The following is a 10,494-nucleotide window of genomic DNA, read 5'->3' as shown; positions in this document are numbered from 1 at the left end:
TCAGAAATTCTCTTTTACGTTTTCATGTTGCTACTTCTAGTTAGCTAGAATACATAAGAAAACCTGAAAGCGCGATTTGGCAGAAAAGCTTTATCAAAATAGGCAACATGTGATAACAACTTTTTAACACACTGCAACATCATATATCCCCTACCTACTATACACACTCTCCTGCCCCGTCTCGTATATATTAGAGAGGCAGAAAGAAAATGAAAAGCATTTTCAAGCCCAAAAACAAGGACACCCCCCCACCTTACGCCACAATATTATATGCATGCCACCTACATTGCACATGCAAAAACACAGAACATTTTTGTTTCAAATTAATACACGCCTATCAGTCGGTATCCAGACATCGAAAATTCCACAGCATCTATCCACGAAGTACAGTTTTGAGCATACAAATATTTATACCCAAAAACCTGACACTCAAATCACATGCATTAGGCATTTTAACTCATAAACCAGAACATGTCTCTCAACTTCCACTTGGCTGACTCAATCACGCTTCTCCTCTCACATTTCTACTCCAGGACATCTCAGCTCTCACGTTACTGGCCCTGGGTGTGAGGACACTGGGAATCCTGCCTCGGCAGCTACGCACATCTTGCGCCTTCTGGAAAGTGAAAGACTGAGAAGAGGAAGACGTCTGTGGGCCATGAGAACGTGACCGGGGCATGAAGAGCAACGGGAAGGGAGAAGCAGTCCACTTAAGAGACAGGGATTAGCACTTGCAAGAGGATGGCCAGCTTCAAGCCCTATGCAAATCATAGCTTGCTCCCCCAGCTTGCCCTGATCAAAGATCGCTGTCTTACCCATCACACTGCCTCCTTAGAGCAACAAGGACACGGATGCAAATGCTAAGGTTCAGGAAATCAGAGGGATTCCCTTCTCAGAGCTGCAGAAACGCTGCAACAGCAACGCATAGGGTTTCAACTCAACCAGGTCTGCTCAAGTCTGTGCAAAGCACCAGGGATTCGGCTCTATAGGAGCAGCAATGCTTAGCAACACCTTTATGTTCTGTTCGTCATTTCAGAATCTTAAATGAACACCGATGCATAATTTATAGAGAGAAGCAAATGACTTCCTCTGGAAAGAGCCCCTAATGGAGATGCAGAATCCTACAGCCGCCTGTAGCCTCTGCTGGAGAACCGATTCTTATGCTCTACGTGTTGCAGGAGTATTTTATGGGGAAACAGGAGAAACGAGAGAGGGAAAATAAAGAGGTAGAAAAAGAAGAATATCAACCCTACACTGTTCTGCATTTCTCCAGCAGTACAATACAGCTTGGCTGTTTTGGGGTTGGTTTTTTTTGTTTGTTTTCTTTAACTGCACATATGTTTTATAAGGATACCAACTGGCAAATTATATTGGTCAGGGTATGGGCAAAGATGTACACATACCCTGTTTTTAGGTGTGAGACTGCAGAACTCTGCACATTATTTCAGCCCTGTTCCACCTGCGGATACATGCTAGACATCAGCATTTCAGATAAAAGCTAAGGATGCGGCAGGCTTGTGTCGAATTTTACCAGTCTTGGGTTAGCATGTAGCACAGAGGTACCGCCGATATCCCTTGGGAGCCTTTGTTAAAATTTCACCATCCAATTCAGGGGAAAGGAAAAGACAATGTCCCTGGCTCTCATGAGCATACTCCCTTGTATTTTTAACCTAGAAGTCAGGAAAATACTTACAGAGTGGCTGTTGCTTTCTGAAAAATCTGCCTTCTCAAACTGTGTCCCCCACAATTACGAATTGCTTTGAAAAAGCTTTGCTGCTGCTGTCTTTATTACTTAGTTGGTTTTTGGAATAGATCAAGAGGAAGCCTTTTTTGACAAGAATAATTTCCTGGGGGAGGCTATATTCCTTAAAAATACTTTAATTCCCCTCTTATTTCCAGTTGGCCAAACTGAACCCCATGCTTGATTATTCGTCCATTAATTATATATTTTTTTCAAGGCAAAGTGTGGCAATACATTTTTATTTTTTGTTTAATTGACAATAGAAGGTTCTTTGGGTAGGAGCAGTTTCTTTTTCTAAGTTTTTGGACAGGGCACCCTAAGGAGAAAATCTCAGCCCAAAAAGAAATCTCAAATATTTTCAAACGCGTCTTCAAATCTAGAAAGAGATGCAATGGGGACGTTATCGGCTGTGGAAATATCACACCGCAGTCTTATCCAGGATGGAGAACTGCAAAAAAAGACCAGTGACCTGAACTTAACATCATCATTACATCACGTGAAGAACGTTAGCTTCAGTGGAAATAAATGTTCTTTGGATGCAAAGGTTAATTGTGTTTGTATACGGCTGAGTCAATTTTCCTTTGCTACTCAATGCATTTATAAGGACCTGAGGCAGGGTCTTAAGTCTTTGGGCTCATGCTTGGCTCCTAAAGCTTCTGCTTCTGGCCTTTGAGACCTTCACCTGTAGCTAAAGCTCAAATATTTGCTCCTACTCATGAGCTACAGAGGAAGAGGCACAGAGAGCTTCCCACTTCTCAAACAGGAACGGACAGAGCTAGGGAGAGGGGTCTTGTTGCAAGCACGAGATGGAAGACCTTAGAGGGAGGTCTGGGCTGGCTGGGGAGAAGTATCAGGTGAAGACCAGGGTGAGATGAGATGACCAGGTTGGTTTGGGATCGTAGTTGTTAGGGGCTGGAAGGGGCCTTACAAGATCACTGGGTCCAGCCCCCCGGCACTTGGGCAGGAAGGACCGCTGGGATCAGAGGACCTCCCGGAGCAGGTGGGATGCTCTCTTCAATTCTGAACTCTGCTTAACAAAGCAAGTCTTGGTAAAAGAACTAAAGACTGGAGGTTGCTCGAGGGAGTGATTTCGTCTTCCCCAGGGGGTGGTCTGTCCCAGTCGCTTGCAAGCTGGTCAGGAAAAATAATGACTCTGTTGGAGTAATTAATGAATCGGCAGAGTCCACATGGCATTTCTCTTTAGCACCTGGCTAAAAGAGTTACTTCTCAGCTCAGCCTCAGAGGCTGCTGCAGTCCTGGACCTACCACGTTCAAAGCCCGTTGACGGTCTGCGAGGAGGGAGGATCACTTATACCAGTAAGGCTGTAAATTCTCCCCAGCTCCGAGCAAAATACGCAACCCTTGGGACAATGCGGATCATCCTTTAGCTCTCTTTTCCTTCCCCATAACTTTCCCGCTCCTCCCTGCAATCAACAGGGAGACAAACCCAGCTCACCCATGGCATTACGTTCAAACCAGCTGCATGGGTGGTGGTGTTGTCCCTCCGAACGCCCTGAAGTCGGGCTGCCGCCACTTCGCTTCTAACGCAATGAAGCAATTAACCAAAACACAAATGCGGGGGTTTTGTCCCTGACTGTAATTAGTGGTAACTCCGCCTTGACTCTGACCGACACAAGGAACCAACTTGTGAAACCGAACCTGGCTGTCTTACGCCTACTCCTACCTTACATTTAAATAAATTAAAAACACACGGGAAATCCCTATGAAAGAGACCAAAAGAAAAATCAGTGCCTTCTTGCTGCTTGTGTGTCACAGACTTGGGTGAACAGCTTTTCAGAAAATCTTCATTCACAAATTCTCAGTTGTAACATTTCTCTTGAGTTTGCTGTACTCCAGCGGGGGAGTCAGATGACTTCATTCATCCATATTTGGACAACCTCAACAAATTTAGGAAAATGCTCCTAAGCACCCACTAGCTGTTTCACAAAGCTTAAAGCAAAGGATGGTCCATTCAGAAATTGCTATCAGAACGGGGAGCATCTGACATTTGTTTTTCCTTCGCTTCCTATTTAAATTCCTTCAGTTAACCACCGAGAAAGCGAAAATACCATCCTATGACCTAGCAACCCAATTACACACCATGAATAGCAAGCAACGTACATCTAAAATTAGATTTGTCAGCTTTTTGGGGCAGAAACCATGACTGTGCATCTGTTCTGTAATACGCTTAGCACCGTTTGGATGGAGATTGCATAAATATCAACAACAAAAAATAATAAGGACAATTCTGGAATCACTTTCTTCCCTTTCCATACCCGATCTACAGCTGTCTGAAGCTTTAAAATTTTAGTATCGCACATAATTAGAGCACAATAATGCCTAATCACAATGTGAGGAGAAGTTCACAATCACAACATTTCTTCCTCTGCCAGTTCAAGTACTGATCTGGAGTTGATGAAAGACATCCACATCCATTTGTTCACCCCCAGCAACTCAGGAATTAAAGCAGCATTGTCAATCAATGCACACCCTAAGTACTTGTTTAAAAAGTTTAGACAAGGAAGCATCTTTGCGGCTTTTGAAAATGCCAACAGAAACAATTTAACATTTTCAACAAGGCTCCATCAATGTGTCGAAAACCCAAGCACAGCTTAATTTGCTTGTGAACGAGAAATTGAAGCTGACTACGAACTTAAGTGGAATTAAATCAGTCTGTGTGCAGTGGCTCAAACTCAGTAAAATACAAACAAAATCAAATGAAATAAAAGGTGTTGTAAATAAAAGATACAACTGGATTAATATGAAAAATCGAACCAGATTATTAAATATGAAAGGCTTCAAATGCTCGAAAGCACCGTTTCTAAATTGGCCAAGAACACAGGGGTATAAGCAAAAAATGAAAAAAAATAGTACCTAAAAGGGACAAATGGGAGAAGAGGCACTTCAATGTGGGGAAAATGCAAGCCAGTGCAACTGTAGAAGATAATCCATACACAAAATCCAACAGGAATGAGGGATCTGGAAAGCAAGAAAGCTGAAGTTAACTTCATGGTGGGTTAGGTCTACTCTGCGCTCAAAGGTGTGACTACAGGGAGCAGGTAGGTGATGAGCTAAGACCACGGGGAAGATGCGATGGCACAGACTTCAGACTGAGCTCCGGTTGAGTCAGCTGGGTGCTACAAGCATTGCAAGCCCAGCTCCTGTCTCTGCAGCTCAGGTCTGCTCACCTCCAGCACGATCACACCCCCAACTGCACAACAGTCATACCCTCCACGTAAGAAATGGGAAGGCTAAGTGCTAAATCCATCAGACGTGGACAGCTTCATCATCACGGAGCTTCACCTAGTGCATACGACCCCCAAACCTTTTACTGAGGCTGGTTAAGCAAGGTCTACGGTTACTATTTTGTTTTGCACTCCCTTTCTCCCCAGGAAGAGACTCAGGCTTGGCACTGGGGAGGGCATTTGCTCTCCAGGAACTGCCAAACAAAGATGTGAGCAGCTTCGTCTTCCTGCAGCCCTGAATTTCCCGACTCCTCAAGGCAGGCCAGGTTCTTTGAGTAGATGTGATATCTTTTATTAGACCCACTGAGTAGTTGGAAAAAAACTTCTCAGCAAGTTTTTGGGTGCAATCACCTGAAAGCTGGCTGAGAATTTTTTTCCAATGACTCGGTTGGTCTAATAAAAGATATGCCTGCCTATGTCTTTAGACCAACACAGCTACAACCAAAAACCCAACAAGTCCTCAAGCAAAGGCTAATTCTGCAGTGGTAATGGGGCCTCTCCCTAGCACAGAGGAGCTCCTACCTGTGGAGGACACTTTCCCACGTGCAGAGCTGTGCTTTGCCAATAAGGGGTTTCCTCTTCCACAGCAAAGCCTCTGCTGTGCATTAGCGCAAACAGCATTTGGGGGAAGAAATCTGGAGCTAAGCCACTGCGTTAAGCGAAGGCGATGAAGAATCAAAATGTAATTATTAGCCTAATTGTTTTCTGAGACGCGGCTCTCTAGAAGAACCAAAGATGAGTGACCCTTCATTTCCCTCAAAGTGCCTGTGTTCATTTAATCCAACACGAGTACTCCTGCCTGATTAGCACAGGACAAATTGATTCCTGGGAGTGGAGGCTGCTCACTTTCCAGATCACGCTTGGCTGTGGATTTCTCTGCTGAGATGACGGATCTGGCTGCTGTCTGCAGGAATCACCTAAGTGCAACTGCACATTGATTAGCAATTGCCTTGAGGAAACGATGAGTATCCAGGCAACCGAGATGAGACCGCGGCTAGAGCATCTGGAACGGGAAGCAAAGCACAGCTCGGTTCTGCAGGAAAGCAAGGGACAAGATGATCTAGGATGGATCCAAATCAACCCTCCTTTATATTTCAGATTTTGAGCCAACAATTGAGGTGGTTCAAAATGGGAATGCAGAGAAATAAGGGTGGGTGTTTCGCTGCAAATCTGCCCTAACATTAAACTAGCTACATGTTCACTTATGGCTGAAATACTTGAAATTCACCTGAACGTTTTGTGCCCGCCGGCGAAACCAGATGGGGTTATTATTTGGATGGAACGAATTTGGGGAGGCAGACACCTAACTGGGTAATCTCAGCCATAATCAGTAATGTAAAGAGTTCAGTATCATGCAGGTCTACCACAATCAACGCCGGTAGAGGAAATGAGAATTCAGCAGAAAATCATCTGCAGCACTCATGATCTGTCTTGAGGCCCCTAATTTATCCTGTGCTTAGGGAGATCATTAGACATTTCCCCAGCCACTTGGCTATTGTTAGATCTGTACACAGCTGCATACAACAGTATAACGTACATGAAAGTCCACCTGAAACCAAAACCAAATAAAGTCATTTACAGGTTAAGGCAGCCTTTATCGTCTGCTATTCGTTTTAACATAACAGCCTGTGATCTTAACAAGTAAACAGCGATTTCTCGACGCCCACCGGGTGTTAGGCGATTACATGAATTCAATCTCCTTCTGGTAGTCAGAGACTATTCACGCTCCCATAAAAGTGGAGTGTCTATTATAAATGCACAGACACATCTACATTACAATCTATACATTGCACATACATGTGCACACATATATAACAGTACACTGGGTTACTGTCCTCTGGGCTCTTTTTAATTAGTCCACATCCTCTGAAGTGTGGCCTCAACAATACTGAGCAGAACATGAGAATCACTTCCTACGGCTCGGGTCTTGCAAAACCTGCTGTAGGTTTTTGGCCACAATATTATGCTCTGGGTTCATAATCAGCTTGTGATCCACTATAACCCACGTCCTCTTCTGCAGTACTGCAACCTAGTCAATTGTTCCCCACTTTTTACATGGGAATCAATTGCTCCTTACTTTATACCTGCCCTGATTGGATTTTATCTTATTTATCCTAGAACACTTTCTCAACGGATCAAGGTTATTTCAAATCCTAATCTTAACCCCTCAAGTATTTTACCCCACCCACCATGGTGTCTCCTGCAGACCTCTATACTCAAGTCCATCTTCCAACCCCATGCCTTGCATACTATAGGATGAATTTTGTCAGGCCCTGCCAATGTGAAAACTTCTCGCTTCTCAAAAGAGCTCCTAACTTGCTCTTTCCCTACTAGACACTGAATAACTACTCCCTCTCCCTGCTGCTAATTGCTTATCACCTGCTCGTTGATCTCTCTTGTAAAGGCAGAAGTAATAAAGGCATTTAACACATCAGCCTTTTCCATATTGCCCATTATTACCTTCCCTACAACACGAGTCACCAGGGGTATGGACTTTGAAGCTGCTAACTCTGTAATGCAAGGTAATGTTCTACCCAATTGAGCTTGTGCTTCATTTCTTCACTTCCCTCGCACCCCTAGCTGTGTTTACACCCCCCAACACACACTCCCTTCCTTTTGTTAGCCAAATGCACCAAAAAAAAAAAAATCCCAACCCTAAAAGCACAGAATTGAAGAGGAAAACGAATCTTTCACCGCAGCGCAGATGGTAATAAATGGAGGGTTGACATGATACACGGTAACGGCTCTAAAGGAGCCATTATGATTTATTGAGTCAATCTGCAGCACGGAGACGTTAATAAGCGGATCTTATCTTATTAAGCGGAACATGTTGTTCCACTACATGTGCATCGACAGCATCTGCCGCCGCCAGTCTTCTGATCTTTCTGTTCACATTTGGCATACTGTGGACATAGCATTCATTTCAGAGCTGTCCAAGGGTGGCGGGACCCACAGAAGACAACAAAGAAGTTGGAACAGCATAAAAAAACAAACACAAAAACTCCAGCCTTTCCATAAAAACAGATGAGTGAGGAGGGCCAGGGCAGGGAAGCATATGCAGAACTGAGTACATCAGAAATGAAAAGCTAAAAGCTGCTTCTCTGAATTCAAATATATATTTCTGAACACACCATGGGTTCTTGGCTCATATCCTAGCCAGCCTGTTAAGGTACTCAATTGTAGGCATTCATTACCGTAATCAGAGTTGCCGGCTACCTAGTTTTATATACATTGGCAGTCTTAAGAAGTTACCTCTTGACTTTTCAGCCGTGGAACTAATGCAGATGACATCATTACTTTTCTTGGCAAACACACAGCACTTGTCATGAGAATGAAAGATGATGCTGGGACAATATAATGCCATTATATAATATGCCTTCACATGTTATAATGCACGGCACTTTTTCATTTGAAGATCACTAAGTGCTTTGCAATCACCTGTTAATGAAGCCTCACAATACCTGTGACATACGGGGATCACCATTCATAATTCAGGTGTTTGCTGCATCGTAGCAACCGAGTTTATCTTCCTTCGTGTCTGTGCACCTAGTGTAAGATGGTGACAATCCTAAATAGGCACAGGAATAATGATACGACATACCAGTGTGAATACCCCCTGCATTTGCACCAGATGATAAGTGTGTGCATGGTGTGATATCTTTCGAATTTTTAATGGTAATAGCCTTACATGTTACCATACTATTTTGCAAGCTTGTTGGGGAGGGAAAGGGAAGAACAATTATCTACGTAGTCCCAGGCCACCCAGATAGCTCTAGGAGAAATGGGGATAGACTCCAAAAGTTGTAGCTCAACATCCTGTTTGAACCATTTCAGGGTCTTCCCTCACAGTCTAGCTGGTACTTGTTAGGACCACAACCTTTCCTATGCAAAAGCAACTGCTAAGTAGTCAGCTTCATGAATTCCATGACATTACTAAGAGTTTAAAGCACTGCAGGATAAGTCTGTAAGTGCTGGGAATTATAGCACTCCTAGATCCCCAGCTACCACCTGGCCTCATAAAAAAACAAGGCCATGTATCAAGTATGACCATTTTGCCTGAACACAGGGAAGCAACTCTCTCGGCACTCACACGATCCCAAATCTCTCAATGTCTGAGCAGGGCTGTAAGCTCCTTTGACTTTAGTGCAAGACCGGCAGTATTTGGCATTTCACTTAAAAACCCCTGCTCTTGGAGTGATGGGATTGCCTGAGAATCCCAGTTTTCTTTCTTTTTTTTTTTTTAAACTACATTTATAGACTTTATGGTTAAAAAAACCAGTAAATGTAAACATGAAGGCAAATTAAAAGAACCCAACAATTGATTCTATTTCCCTGCAAATCTAATGGTTTTTTTAGGGTCCTGACTCATGGTTTTGGAATATTTTAAGCTGACCGCACATTGACGGGATTCATAACGTGGTGGCTCTCCTGCCTGGCCAATGAGCAATACGGATAAAACTAACTGGCGCTGTACAGGAACAGCTTGTGATTAGGGCTCCAGCGTCAAAGAAGCGGGCTACGGAGTGCTATATATTCAGACAGAGCATGCTTGCAGCAGCTTGTGCTCACTGCCCTTCAATGGTAGGAAAGCAAACTGGCAAACACTCTTCCAGTGACCCCGGGGGCACCCACCAGTCTTCCCCACTCAGATCTGCCCTGAATTTGTGTTTTTTTCCTCTGTCCTTCAAGCAGAGTCAAGAGACACCACCCTGCACACTCCCCTTCCTCAGATCAGCCCCACAGCCAGGCTTCAAACACTTCTACACTTGCTTCCTCACTAAGTTCAGTTCAAGTGAGCTTTTAAAAAGGATGCCCACTTTTGCAAAGCTTTGTCGCTTCTTTTGGCCGTGCACTTCCGAACAACCTTCAAAGCGCCGCCTTAGCACAGGGCAATGAGGACGGCAGTGGCTTCTCACCATTTTTCTGAAATAAAGGCCTTGGAGATGTCACAGAGCTCCCCGGGAAGAGTGGAAATGCCAGTGCTATCTGGTAGCCTCTACTTCACTTTATGCTTTGATAAAAACCTTGAAAGCAAACAACTCGTCTACTAACGCTACTGCAGCCTACCATAGAAATACATGGATCTCTTAACCACGGGACTATTGCTTAACCGATTTCAAATGCCTCTGTCCTGGTTTGCCTGTTCCCAAAGGCCACCAAACCCTGCCCAGGGAGGAAGGTGAACTAATCAAAACCCACATAAACAGCACAGGTGTGATATAAGCTGAATTTCCCATTAAAGAAATCTCCCTGGTGGAGCGAGTGATAAATGAACAGGCCTTCTTGCACATTACAATCAAACGTTAATATGCCTTGATGCATACATATACATCCATATTATTGTCATGAGTGTCTTTATTGTTTTCTTCTGCTAGGCGCCCTCCTGCCACTCCCTGCCTTTGGAGGTTGTCTGGTGAGATGAGAGGCCCTTTCATGCAGCAACCTTACCTTCACACCCGTGTGCAAAACCTGAGGAATTAAAATAGAAGATGGCACGAAGCATCAAAA

At 44.0% G+C, this 10,494-nt stretch overlaps 1 protein-coding gene across 4 annotated transcripts in view; it reads right to left on the bottom strand.

Moving 5' to 3' along the window:
* MAGI1 (membrane associated guanylate kinase, WW and PDZ domain containing 1) overlaps positions 1 to 10,494 on the bottom strand; it is a 179,706-nt gene that overhangs the window by 82,249 nt on the left and 86,963 nt on the right. For 3 of the 4 annotated variants that reach the window (XM_019536692.1, XM_019536697.1, XM_019536693.1), the window contains exon 2: positions 4,616 to 4,720. The exons of the other annotated variant lie outside the window; for it this stretch is intronic. The gene's annotated coding sequence lies outside the window, so the exon portion shown is untranslated. The remainder of the gene's footprint in view (positions 1 to 4,615; positions 4,721 to 10,494) is intronic. 4 annotated transcript variants of the gene reach the window in all.

Source organism: Crocodylus porosus, unplaced genomic scaffold (genome assembly GCF_001723895.1).
Source record: "Crocodylus porosus isolate Cpor-Errol unplaced genomic scaffold, CroPor_comp1, whole genome shotgun sequence".
Taxonomy (NCBI): domain Eukaryota; kingdom Metazoa; phylum Chordata; order Crocodylia; family Crocodylidae; genus Crocodylus; species Crocodylus porosus.
This window is presented reverse-complemented; position numbering and strand designations above follow the sequence as displayed.